We start from the raw sequence: 14,310 nt of genomic DNA on the forward strand, positions 1-14,310 counted from the left end.
CGAAATATGCAGGGATCCTGAAGTTCTTACTTTGCAGAACTTTGTAGTTTCTGCACCCATTTATACACTCATTACTGACGATATTAAAAGAGGATGACATTGCCTGTTTGACATCAGAAGATTCACGTCATCCGGAGTGTTAGTACTACACGTGGATTTTGACAATTTCTATGAATTTTAACAACGAAAAAATTACTAAAAATTTTGAGAAAAAATACTAAAAAAAATAGAAATCTATTAGTAGTATTGGTAGTTGTAGCATTATTGTAGTTTTTCTCTTCTGTTTCTGCAGGTTCTGACAATGATTTGACAGCTTTTACAGCATCACAATTTTGTTTGCAGTTTCCATCGTAGTGGTCATCCCAGGCACCTTAGCTATGTCACGTGAAATGAAATTGAAAATAAAAATGAAGCCTTGGAATTTAGGCAGGAGTGTTAATTGGTTCCCATGTGAATAAACTGACATGTCCTTCGAAACGTGTATGATTCCTTGATGATTAGACAAAAAAGCTAATTACTATATGCTGAGCGGTTGAGGTATGCCATATTAATTTGACCTCACATGCTTTTAATTTTTTATCATTATTGGTGTGATTTGATAATAAAATATTGAATTTTTTTATTTTCAATGGTTTGAATAACTTAAAATATTAAAAAAAAACCCCAAAAAAAGGCATATTTAAAATTAAAAAATAAATTATTTCTAACATACAAGTCAATTATTACGGCAGTAAAATGCTAGCGAAATTAATATGAAAAATATCAAGAGTTGGGAGTCGGGAACCTAATGTCTATAGCTTTGGTAGAGCTAGGTAGAAATTTTAGTGAGCAAACAATGCTGTTGGTAAACAAGTCTGTTTAAAAGATGCCATGCGCCTGCAGATAAAAAAAAAGGCAGTAATTTATTTTACATAAATGTCTTCATGAGAACTGTCACTGCTTACGCAATGTGGATGGTTTAATATTCTTAATTAGAATTTGGAAATGGCAATTATTGATCTTTAAAAAATTTCTTATCTGGTTAGCTGCTCATGATAGGATTCTAACTAGAGAGAATTGTTTTAAAGGGAGGATTGGTAACACGTCTAGGTGTCCTAGGTGTAATGGTGAGGTTGAAATTATTTTACATATATATGCTTAGAGCTTGCCAATCTTCATGGGGAATCTGATCTAGGTGCCTTACCTTTGAGAGATTGGATTAGCTAGCTTTAATCTTAATAGAAAGAATGTGTTTGTGGAGGGAGGTGTTTCTTGGCTTTCATGTTTTGGGTTTACTTATTGGTGCATTTGGAAGTATGGAAGCAAAATTGTATTTTTTGTTGCCTAATAATTCAGTTAATTCGGTCAATGCTGCAATAAGGGATTATTGGCAGTATTTTGTTTTGCAAAGGATTTTTAATTTGTTTCAAAGCAGTTGCGGTTTATTGTTTGACAGGCCCGGCCTCCTGCCAATTTTGTGAAAATAAATGTTGATGGCGTGGCTAGTTCGACTCCTGGGAACCTAGTGCTTGGTGGTTTTATGTAGAAATGAAAGTGGTCATTGATTGTTTGGTTTCACTAGAAAACTTGATTGGGTTATTGTTCTCAAGACTGAATTCCATGCCATTTTATATTGGTCTGATTTTCGCATGGGATCATGGTTGTTGCCATGTGGCTGTGGACCTTAATTCACTTCTTGAAATTCACAAGATTTTGCAGCGTTATAGAAAAAAAAAATCCAATCTATAAGATGATATCTGCTTGCCAACAAATTTTGAAAAGGATTAATGTCATAAATAATTTTTAAATTATAAAAAAATATTTAATATAATATTTAAATTTAAACTATACATAATTTGTTAATTAATGTTATACTTACATTTAATACAATTAATTTTAATTGATGATAAATGACAGATAAATAATTTTTCAAGTATTACATTAATTAATAAATTTATAATTCATATATTATATTAAATATTTATAAAATTTAATTATCATATTAAATATTTTACTATAAATATTTGAGTGTCATTTATGACATTAAACCTTTTGAAAAAAATAACTATAATTCATTCATTTTTTAACAAATTCGGATGAGTTGAGTGAATTTGAAATTGTTAAACTTCTAAATATTTTAGATAATTTATTTAAATTGATGGAAGATGCAAGATGATTTTGTACTACTTAATTAAGTGATTTTAACCATTTCTCTAGCACAACAAAAAATGCTTGAAATCAGACAAAAATATTCAATATTAAATATATTTCAACAGTTATATAATTTATTTATAAAATATTAAAATTTTAATTTTATTAATCAAGGTTCAAAGTTTGAAAATTTTGATAACTCATTAGGCTTTGATTGTAATTTCTACCTGATCATATCGGTATAACTATTTTATATTATAGAACAACATCGCAACTTACTAGTCAATTGGCAAAACAGTGAAGTTGATTTGTTTTCCATAGCGAAAAAGAAGCTGATTAACGATTAATGAACGTTGTTTTATCCTTTCTAAGTTTAGGCATGCGTCTAAATTGTACTGTGTGGGCGATTTTAATGATTAATGATTAATGAAAGTTGTTTTGTTATTTCAAACCTTAGAAAATTAAAGAAAGAAAAAAAGAGCTCTTAATCACAAGAAGTCAAAATTAGCTTGATGAATTTGAAATGGCAAGGCACTTCTCAAGAAACAGAAAACAAAAAAAAAAATGACGGATGGTGACAATTTTACATAATAAACCAATAAAGGCAACGAGGCCGCCGAACTTTAGGAATGAGCGATAAAGATTTAGGTGTTGGTCGATAAAAAGGATGATCAAGAGAGATAAGGATTGAAGTTTTATAATTAGACTTTAATAATTTGGATATTAATATTGTATTTATTTTATATTAAATATTTATAAAATATAAAAATTATTATGTTACAATAGGTGTTTAATTTATAAAAATAAGTGTTGTTCGATAAATATTTTTTAATTTTTTAAAAATTTATATATAAAATTTTTAATTTTAAATCGTGAAGCTTTTATATTATTTTTGTATTATTTTTGTATTATATTATTATATTTAAAATTATTAAATTTATTTATAAGTAATAATTAAAATTTATAATTATTTTTATTTATAATTTACTCATTAAATTAAAATCAAATTGTATAGTACTTTCATATACTTTGGTCAAATGATCGAATTAATCTCTCTAATTTAATGTATTCAAATTGAATCTCTATACTTCAATTAATTTTTGAATTTGATCAATTTATTAATGATTCAAATTTTTTTTGTTTAAATTGATGATACGATATTTTTATTTATGTAACCATTGATTTCGTTGATATGTTAAGTCCATATTGTCAAAGATAATGACGAGGCAATTAACATTTTTTTCACGTCAACTTGTTTCAACTTATACTATCAATCCTTATGTTTTGATCAATTAGTAAATTAATTATTTTATCTTAATGTATTTAAATTTGATTTTTATACATCACATAATTATCGAATTTAGGATCTGACTTAAAATAAGTAAAATAAAATATAAAAAAATATTTTCAATGCAAATAGGTTAAGTCATAATTAAATCAATATATGAGTTAACACGTGAGTAAAATTAAACCTGTCTTTCAAAACGTAATTGTTTCAACCTATTAAAAAAATGCACTTTTTTTTTATTTTCTTTTTTTTTCCTCTTTCTCCACCTGGTTTTCTTTCTTTCTTTTTCTCTATAAATTTTATTCAACAAACTTAGTTTTTAGTTTTCAAAAGCTACCAATCAAAAAATTTAACTATCGTAAAATAATTTATCCTAAAAACCATCGATACCCAAAAAGCCAACCGTTGATACCACTATTGTATATTATCGTTTAAAACAAAACTAAATAGAATGCCTTTAAAATTCTAAACTTGAAATCCTTAAAAAAAGACTTTTCTACCAAAAAATTACTTTTAGTTGTTTCTGTTAGTTTTTTTTTTTTTTTTTGTCATTATTTTTCTTGTTGATTGTATATCTAAGTTTGCTTGGTTTGTTGATTTTAGGTTTCTTGATCCTTTCATGTTTCTATCATGGTTTTTTTTTTTAGTTTTGTTGGTTTTTTTATCTATTTTTATTTTTTTTTAGATTTTAAAATATAGAAAATAGAAATTAACAAAAAATGAATAAAAAATAAAAAGAGATAAATAAAAGAAGGATAACAAAAGATATAATTTGTTTATATTGAACTTGAAATTTAATTTGAGATTAACTCAGTTTATCAAATTAAAATCTAATTAATAATTAAAATATAAAAAAAAATTTATCTAAATGTGCAAAAAAATGACATTGTTAAATTAATATTTTATGTTTTTTATATTTTATTTTAAATTAAATCTTAAATTCAATAATTAATTGATTTATGAGATTAAATTTTAACATATTAAGATGGAGAGAGTAGAAAGATAGATTGTACAATTTGAAAAAAGTTAATGTACAAAAAACTAAAATGGAAAAACTAATTTACTATATCATCATCTTTAACATATGGATTCAATGAACACATAAATAAATATGTCACATCAAAAAAATTAAAATATTATATCATCAATCTAAATGAAAAAAAATATGAATTGTTAATAATTTAATTAAATTTGATAATTAATTAAAATATATTAAAATAAAAAAATTAATTTTATCATTTAACTAAAATATAATAATTACTATACAATTTAACTTTGAATTAATAAATTTGACATCTTTCTTAATTTCGGGCCTATCTACCAAAAAAAATATTTAAAATTTGTAGGTAAGGATGAGTGGATGCATAAATTAAAATGCCAACTTCCAACCTGGCAAGAATATATATATATATATATATATATATATATATTTGACTGACAAAATGCCAACGGGGCTACTGTCCCATCAAAGCCTTCTTGATCTTGAGGCAAGTATCAGTGACGCAGCTCATGCTGGCGTCACTCAATGATCTAAGCTATGTCACTCGTGACACTTTGCCGTAAATTAGTAAACTCTACCAAAAATATAAGCATTAAATTTCCCCAATAATAGCTTGCAATTGCAAAGTGCAAGGTAAGGGACATGGACACGTTTTGTGTTTGTTTACATCTTCTTGAGACGTCAGCATATATTACATCATCGTAACCAAAAATAAAATACATTTTGTGTTTTTTTTTGGTGAAGCTAAACATGTATTAGGAATTTTGGGTTTTTTTAATCATCGGGATTAAGTGATCTTTGATCCAAATACTGAGAAATGCAAGTAAATAGTACTTTAAAAAATGTGAACGAATTAATTGATTTTTTAATTAATTAATATATAACTGAAATTTATATTTAAAAATTATGAATTTTAAAAAAAATTATATAAATAATATTTTATTCAATCAAATAAATATAAAGATAAGAGAATAAAAATATATTAAAATTTTCAAAAAAATGGCGAATGAGAAATACAAGTGTTTGAATAAGTCTTCAATCATTTGCCAACAAACATTGGCAATAATTAATGGCCATAATTACTAATTACTTGAACGGGTGATTTTTGCTGATATTGAGAATTAATAACAATGCATTTGAACATAGAAATCATGTCTTGTACTCTTCCGTATAATCATAAAACTCAAGTCCCTGGTTGGTTTATATTTTATTTTTATAATTTATATAACAAATCAGATTTAAATTCATTTTGTTTAAATTCATTATTTCAAATATGGCAAAGATATTTTTTAAATCTACTTGAATTGAAAATTGTTATAACTATTTATTCAATCAAAAAGGTTTAGCCAACATATGTTCGATTATTACACCACCACTGATAAAGATTAACATTCAGACCCTTATAGAATAGGCTTGCCCTTGCTAAAAAGGAACTTGCTTGATATCTACATTAACATTTCATCAATACATCATTTCATAATTGTATACCTGACCTTTAATTAGTTTAAGATTTTATCTAAAATTATTAAATATAATTTATAATCATCTACATAATCTCTCATTAAATTATACATAAATTTATCATCAATTGTTAATTATCTTAATAATATTATAACCTTTTAAATTATATATATATATATATAAAAAGCTTAGATACGTAAAAATTAAGTTTCCTTCTTCCCTTTTTTAAGTTCTCTTTGTTTATCTTTTTTCTCACCAAATCCTTATATATTTCACTGACTTAAATGTTATAGTGTCTCAAAAAATCAATTCCGATGTCCTTTAATCGTATTTTTTGACTACAAGTTCGGACCCCTTTTTACTCAACCTGATCAGCGTTCTTAGACTAAACACCTAAAACCATAGTCAAACAAAGGTTATTCTAGCAGTTCCTGTTCCTCCTGTTTGACGCTTTCCGAACCTCAATCTGGTCTTTACCTAACCTGCCGCGATTTGGATTGATCAATTCAAAGAGATTACTTGAGCTTATTGAACACGATTTCTTAATTTTGCAACCTGCTTTTCAGTGAATGAAAATAGTTAAGAACTTAATTAAAATTAATTGCAGTTTTTAATTGTTCTTTTTTCTTAATAAGAAAAATAGAAAATATATGTGGGAATATTATAGGAAATAAAAAAAGAGCCATCTGCGTAGTCTAAAAGAAAGCATGATGCCTTTTTAAGACAAGTAATTCGGAAAGGAGAAATGGAAAACCTTTCTAGAATGATAATTACTTAACAAATTCTACAACTGTGCATGATAGATCAGCAGCCATTACTGTTGCTGTTAAATCGTAGGGACAGACGGACATGATTTGAGAATCGACAAGGTTAGGGCGAAGCTCCCCCTTGATGAGCATTCCACCAGGTTTTGACCGGTTACACAGGTTACCGGTCATCAATTTTTATACAACAAAAAATGTTTTTTTTTAAATAAATAATTGTAAACAAAATAACATTAAGTGATAATACAATTTTGTCCTATCTATTTAATAAATTGTGTAATTATAATTATTTGTTGTAAAATTACATAGTGTATTATGTTAGAGAAAACGATAACATTTGAAAAAAAATTACAAGATATGTATATCAAATCATTTTAAAAAATTGCACCATGGTAAGAATAATATATATTTCAAAAAGAAAAGATATAAAATAATAATTACATAGTTTTTTTATCCCTTACTCTAAAGGTAAACAAAATTACAAGATATATCATAAAAACATTTGAGAAATTTCTCTGCTAAGACTAATATGAAATTCAAAAAGAAAAAATGTAAAATGAAAATTACATAAATTTCTTATTATCTAGTCAAAAGGTAAAAAAAAAATTACAATATATTTTATTAAAGCATTTAAGAAATTTAGTCATCTAGTAAGAATAGTATCTAATTCAAAAAAATAAAAATGTAGATGACAATTACGTAATTCTTTTATCTCCTATTCAAAAGATCGACAATTAGATTCTCACCAAGTATTATAAAGTTCAAACTCAAGTTCACTTATTACTTAAGGAGCTTAAACTCAGATTGATAGTAAATAATCTAATTTGAATATTCATCAAATTGAGCTTAACTAATTTATGAGAAGCTTGATTTGTTTGCACCTTTAATCTTAAATGTATAAAATAATTTTTGTTAGCTCATACCTATTTTTAAGAAGGAAAAACCAAAACAAGAAAAAAAAAAAAATGTGTTATTCAGATGGCGTTTAGCGTAGAAATAACAAAATGTAATAATACTATTTTTTTTTTTATTATGTTTGATAACAAATCAAGTAATATAGTAACAATAAATGTAAGTAATAATAATAATTTTTTATTATGTATTGATAATAAATAAAAATAAAAATAGAGTAATACTATTTTTGTTACTTAGAGTAGCAAATTAAGTGATATGACAAGGAAAATTGTGAAATTAATAAAATAGTAATACCACTTTTACATTATTTGTAATAAAAAAAGCAATTAGATAAGAAAAAGTGTAAAAGTAATTAATTCTAATTTGTAATTTTCATATATTAGAACAAATTAAAAAAAATATTATAACTTAATAATAATGAGTGTAATGATAACCATACATAATATTATCATTTTGTGTTATCTAGTCTAAAAAATGGTAATTTGATAACAAATAAATGTGAAATATAATAAAAATGTGATAATATTATTTACAGTTACCTAAAGCGGTAAAATAAGGAAAAAGTGTAAGAAATGAGATAAAAAGCAACATTAGTAGTTTGTTGCAGGTAAAATATGAAAATTAAGTAATTTGATAACTAATAAATGTAAAGATAATAAAATGCAGTAATATTATTTTTTTATTATATTATATAGGGTAAGAAATTTAAGTAAATTTTTATGAAAGAAATTTAAGTAATTTGATAACGGATAGATGTAAAGATAATTAAATACAGTAATATTACCGTCTACTACAAAGAGTGAGAAATTAAGTAATTAAATATCTAATAGATGTAAAGATAATGAAAATGCAATAATATTACTTTTTGTTAAAAAAGTGTAAAAAATTAAGTAATTTGATAATATATAATTGTAAATAAAACAAAAAATAATAATATTATCTTCGAATAATAAAAGAACTGTAATTATTTAACAAATTTCGTAAATAAATAACAAAATTTAATTGAAGAAAATTTTGTCTTCTCCCCAATAGGTTTTTCGAGGCTTGTTTTTTTGGTTATTACTTTAGGCCTTGGACTGAACAAATTTTGTGGGGCTCCAACTTCAGCGATTCTGTTAATTTTCGGGAACCGAAGATTTTGGGCTTCCCTCAATTGGAATTGGGGGAATTTTGACTATTGAAGGAGTATGATGAAAAGGTAGTCCAAGTAGCGCAAGATCACAGCTCACAGCAAGAGGAATTAAAAAAATATGTGAAAGGGTTTTGCTCTTGTTGGATAGTAGCGCCAGCGGTGAAGGAAAAGGAAAAAAATTGCCAGGCGGAGTTGTCCATGTACACGACCAGCAACAACTCAGGAACATCAGAAAATTAAGGTGGGTATCTAAACAACATTAAAAATGCTCCTTCATTTATTGTGCATCCATTAGTTGATCTTATATAAAAGTTTTCCGTAAACAAGTAGATATTAAGATCGGTGATGGTCTTCCAGATATCAACTTGACTAGACAGTGCCGCGATGCTCTTAAAAAGAGCTAGTTTTGTGGTGAATTTTTACTTCTCTCCCCCCTTCCGCCCTTTTTCCTTTCTAATTGGAAATGGAATATGAGTGGTAATTATTTCAATTTTGTCTTTCTAGGTCATATGGGAGGAAGATCTTGCTGTTGATTCCCCTATCTCTTGGTACCTACCTTTAGGTAAAAATCACTTCTCATTAAGTAGCTTATGTCTAACAACTATCCAACAGTTTATCACTAAAAATATGATAAAAGCTTTCAAAGGCCCCTCCATTCTCATAATGCTCTTTATGAAAAAATGATGTTCTTGGATGAGATGGTCATATAAAGTTCATAAAGTGTTTAACTATAATTTTTTCCCGTTGTAGGTCAAGGCTCTAGAATTTGTGGGCTTTGCTCCAAAGGGAAGTAAAAGGGTTCAAGATTTTTTGGAAAAGGCTGCAGAAGGATTGGTTAAAGGTGGCAGGTTAGTTAGAAGTCCTATTTCTCCATAAGTTCTTCTACATGTTGGTTTACCCCTAACTTTGAGGGAACTGTAGTTTGAATGGATATGCGTATAGAAAACTTTTAAAGAAAAATAGAAGTTGAACACAATCTCCATTTTCTATAGGTCAATTAACATGCTGACATAATCTATAATTTTGGATGGCAGGAAAGAGATATTTACCCCTATAAATTTATTCTTAGCCCGAAAACCACCTTCAAAGAGCCAGTGAAGGAATGGTGCACGAAAAAATTAGCCTGCTACTTTCATTAGTTATGGAAATTCTTCCTGTGAAGGTATAAACCATGGTAGACAACTTGCAATTTGGTGACCTGCGAGTCTGTGTTTTAGAAATTGTTTTGTTGGTATTTGCTTTTGTAATTTTGGTTATTATGAGCCTTAGCCTTTGTGATTTTAAAATCTTATCAAAATGATGGATTATGGTGTTCTTAATGGCAAAATTAGTTTATGATTTATATCTAAATTTGAAAAAGTTGTTAAGTTGCTTTAATTTGTTTTTGCTGCTGTGATGGATGATGGTGTTCTTATTGGGAAAGTTGGTTTATGATTTCTGTCCAAGTTTGGAAAAATTGTTAAGAGTCATTTTCATTTTTCCCTTTACATCTAAAGAGAAGAACTTGAGGGCTCTTGATTTCGATTAATACACATTATATTTGGTTACCTATTTATTTATGTGTTTATGATCTTTCTTTAAGTCTATTTCATTAGTTACAATTACAAGCATTTTAGCACTCGAAGTGATAAGAGCACTGTTTTAAAAGCCTGTATTTGAAGAAAGTGTCAAGTTCTTCTCTTTACTAGGATTGATACTTACACAAAATGAAAAGTAGGAGTAGATGCATATAATATGGAATGCGTGGTTTTTTTTATTATTATATTTATAAACTTAAACTTATTTTGATGCCAATATATTACATATTTGTTCAAATAGCTGATAATTCATGATCTTTTTCTATGCTACTTTTCCTTTTACCGTTCCCATGTTGTTAAATGGAATTCCTTTCCTTATTACCCTGTTTTCCCCAACTTCCACTAGCTTTCTTTCTCAAGAGTTTCGGCACATTTCTTTTGTTTTCCATACCTTTCTCCTATAGATTGTTGTAAATTTACAAGGTTATTGGTTTTATTCACTTGATGATTAAAAACCAATATGTATCCCGAGAAGTGTTTGTTGCTATGGTTGGATGATTTATCAAAATAAACTATAGGCTTATTCTTTCTCTTTTCTCCACCACACCTGTGCTCTCTCACCTTTCTTTGCATTTATCTATTCCACCTGTAAATGTTATGTAAGCGGTGCATATCATACTACTCATGTTGCAATGTTTATATGTTGCACACCTGTCATTTTTTTTGCTGTTGGAAGTGCATGTCTAGAAATGCTTACTGTTATCTTCAGTCAGTATATCAATTCTTACTCCAAAAACTTAATCCCCCACTGCCCTGCACTAGCTCCAATCGTAATACACTTATGTAAATTAATATTTATGTCATTTACTATCGACAGAACATGCAGGTTTATGTGTGCTTCAATGGGTAAATTGAATGAGGGCATTCCAGTGGGTTAAGATGAGAAGCATATCACATTTTTGTAGCAGAGGCAGGACTGTCAAAGATTTTCTTTTTCCTTTTTTCTGTGGGCCATGAATTTTGCTTCGCCTATCCAATGTTTGACTCTTATCACTTTAACTCTTATCATTGTTTGACTCGGGTAAACTTTAACTTCTAATATTTTATGTTCATAGTTTAAACAATATTTTCTTCATTATTAGATAGTAAAGTTTAACTTTTAACTCTTATCATTTTTATAGCTTTTCTTTCATATCCAAAAACTTTATACCCATAGTTTAAACAAACTCGCGGCAAAGCGCGAGCCTGCCACCTAATCTAAACATAAAAGTAAACGTACAAATAAGATATGAACTAGTGACACATCTTCAAACCATGTTAATCAGTGACAACTTAAGTCAACAAACTTTCTCTCAAGTAAGCTTTCGTAGAACAAACAAAATATTGAAGAAAAGTATACATGGCACTGAATATAATTTATTAGGTGTAGAGACCCGCATCTGGCAAGTTATTGTCCGTTTTGATTTCAAAGTTTAACAATTTTATCTCAAAAAATACTTGAAAAGTCTAGATTTAGGTTTCTAATTATATATCATAGCAAATACTCAAAATATACCAATATGGGATTGAGGTGGCACATACTCCTCCCGTTAAAGTTTGATGTTTTTGTCAAGTCTAACACAAAACACAGAAAGAACCATAAAACCAGAATCACACCAAATATTAAGATTCTAAAAGAGACTCCTATCGTGTAGCACTTAGTTCTTTTGGGATTCTAGAAGTGACTTTTGTGAAGGCCTATACTCAACCTGTGAGATATTGTCCACTTTGACTCGAAGGTTTTACAATTTTATTTTACAAAAAAACATCTCACAAATTAAAGTTTAAGTCTAAACTTATATATCATAACAGATTATTAGAATATCCCAAAGTGAGATTGAAGTGTCATAAACTCCCCGTTAACACTTGACATCCTCGTTAAGCCCAACACAAAGTATAGTCAAAACCACAAAATTGCGCACACAGAATTATAGAACCAAAATCACACTAGAAATTGGGATTTTAGAGATGACTATCATAGTGTGACACTTAGCTCTCTCGGAATTCCAAAGGTGGCTCTCAGATGTAGCACTTAGCTTTCATCCGACTAACGACTCTCTATTATCATTTGTGGAGACTCGCACCCAACTTGTGAAATACTATCCGTTTTGACTAAAAGATCGATTTTGTTCCATAAAAGACAACCTCAATTCTTGAAAAATCTGTTTCTGAAAAATTATTACTGCAACCAAATTCCCAACGAATTTTCTACTTAAAGAATCAACTACTTTATTCACCTTACCAGAATGGTAACTAATGGTAAGTCATAGTCCTTCACTGGCTTTAATTATCTCCCTTGCCTCATATTCAACTCCAAAATTACAAATTGAGTTAACTGTTAGTTGAGATATCCGAAAATCTTAGATTTTGTCTTATAAAAGATGTTTCGTAAGTTTGAGTTTAAATCTCTATTTATACACCATAATAGATACTCAGAACATCTCACTGTGGAATTGGGATATCACATTAGGCATTCCAAATTGTAACCCCTGGATAGAAAATATTTTCTAGCATTAACGTTTCTAAACCTTTGTGATCCTTTGACAAATCAAAATGAAATTTTAAGACATGCTAAGTCAAATGATGTTGATGGGTTTAAGCCACTTAAAGCAATCAAAAGATTGTGGCTGCTTTTTTTGGGTGTTGATTTCATCTAAACATTTGATAGCTATCAATGGAGAAAATCGAAAAGGTGCCCATTTTAGTCTATTAAACAGACAACCTTCAAAATATTCCAACTCCATAGAAGTTATCTAGCCAGCAGGCATGTTCTAAACAATGCATTGAAAAAGGGAAAATTTTGATGAACGGTTAATGAACCATGAATTAAAATGGCCGTTAAAGAAAACGAATTACTAAAATTTATGATGGAAAAGAAAAGAGCTTTTATATTTAAGATTTTTACGTTTTATGTTTAGATATGAAACACCAAGAGGAATTTAAAAAGAGTTTTGAGAGGGTAACCTAGGAATTTCTGGGCATAAGCCTAAGCAAGTTGAATCTTCATCTGGTACATGAATTCATCTGTTGAAATTTGGGAAGATCTTGTTCCACTTGAACCTATCGAGAAAAAATCCTTTTTTTCTCCTCTGCCTCCAAAGCCAAAGGCTGAAAACCTAATACAAGAAGACCGTACTAAATCCTAAAACCTATTATAGACCAGCGAAAAGGAAAGAAGAGGCTAAACCCTTAACTTTGCGACTTTGGACATTGGTCCGTCACCGCAGAGGATTGAGTTAGGCCCATTCATTTGGGTCTGTCCTAGCCGAGAACAATATCCATTTCAGTTGGATTTAAGCAAAGGCTCATAAATTTAAGTACTTATGGTGAAATGTTTGTTCGATATTATTTAATAATTCCAGTAGAAAACGGGTGAGGAATGAAAGTCAACAACTCTCCATCCAACAATGGACCCAACCAATAGGAGTTGTGAAAGTCAATTTTGACAGCTCTTTGTGTAGAGAAGAACGCACAGGAGGTATAGGAGTTATAGTCAGAAACCACCAGGGGGCTCTACTTGGAGATGTAGCAATTCGATTGTGAGATGTTAGCAGCCCGTTTCAAACAGAAGCTATAGCAGCAGTTAATGCAATAAAGTTTGCACAGGATTTGGGCTTAGCAAAAATATGGCTAGAAGGGGACGATAGAGGCTATGTAGGCAAAATTATGACAAGCCCTGTTCGCTTTCCGATTGGCATGATTATAGAGGAGGCACGATGCCCCAAGCCAATTTCCAATCTCATAGAATCATGTGTCGTAACGTTTGTAGGATTATATGACGAATTTAAAAATAAAAATTAAAAAACAAAAAAAAAAGTCATAATCGATTTTTTTTTAATTAAATATGATTGATCATTTATTAAAATTTATTTTTTTAATAAAATTTTAAAATTAATTAAAAAGAATAATTTTATAATTTACGAAATATAAAATAGTTTGAGTTCGAGAGTCGATTACAAGTGAAAAAAATTAACACTCTCACAACATCTGTTTAAAAATGGTATCACTTAACTACGCGTTATCCTTCTATTTTGATAAAAAACAGTCTCATTTTTTGTGTTTGA

At 28.4% G+C, this 14,310-nt stretch overlaps 1 long non-coding RNA gene across 3 annotated transcripts; it reads left to right on the forward strand.

Annotated features, from left to right (window-relative positions):
* The first annotated feature begins 8,578 nt into the window (after positions 1-8,578).
* LOC111291207 (uncharacterized) lies at positions 8,579-11,373 on the forward strand. 3 transcript variants are annotated; one of them, XR_016346462.1, is made up of 6 exons: positions 8,579-8,931; positions 9,021-9,101; positions 9,195-9,252; positions 9,441-9,538; positions 9,725-9,852; positions 11,085-11,373. It is a non-coding gene; the product is annotated as an uncharacterized LOC111291207 (long non-coding RNA). The 3 variants fall into 3 exon arrangements; XR_002690345.2 differs by having other exon boundaries at positions 8,581-8,931; positions 9,048-9,101; XR_002690344.2 differs by lacking the exon at positions 9,021-9,101 and having other exon boundaries at positions 8,587-8,931.
* The last annotated feature ends 2,937 nt before the right edge of the window (positions 11,374-14,310 follow it).

Source organism: Durio zibethinus, chromosome 11 (genome assembly GCF_047325235.1).
Source record: "Durio zibethinus cultivar Kanyao isolate XHJ-2024 chromosome 11, ASM4732523v1, whole genome shotgun sequence".
NCBI lineage: Eukaryota > Viridiplantae > Streptophyta > Magnoliopsida > Malvales > Malvaceae > Durio > Durio zibethinus.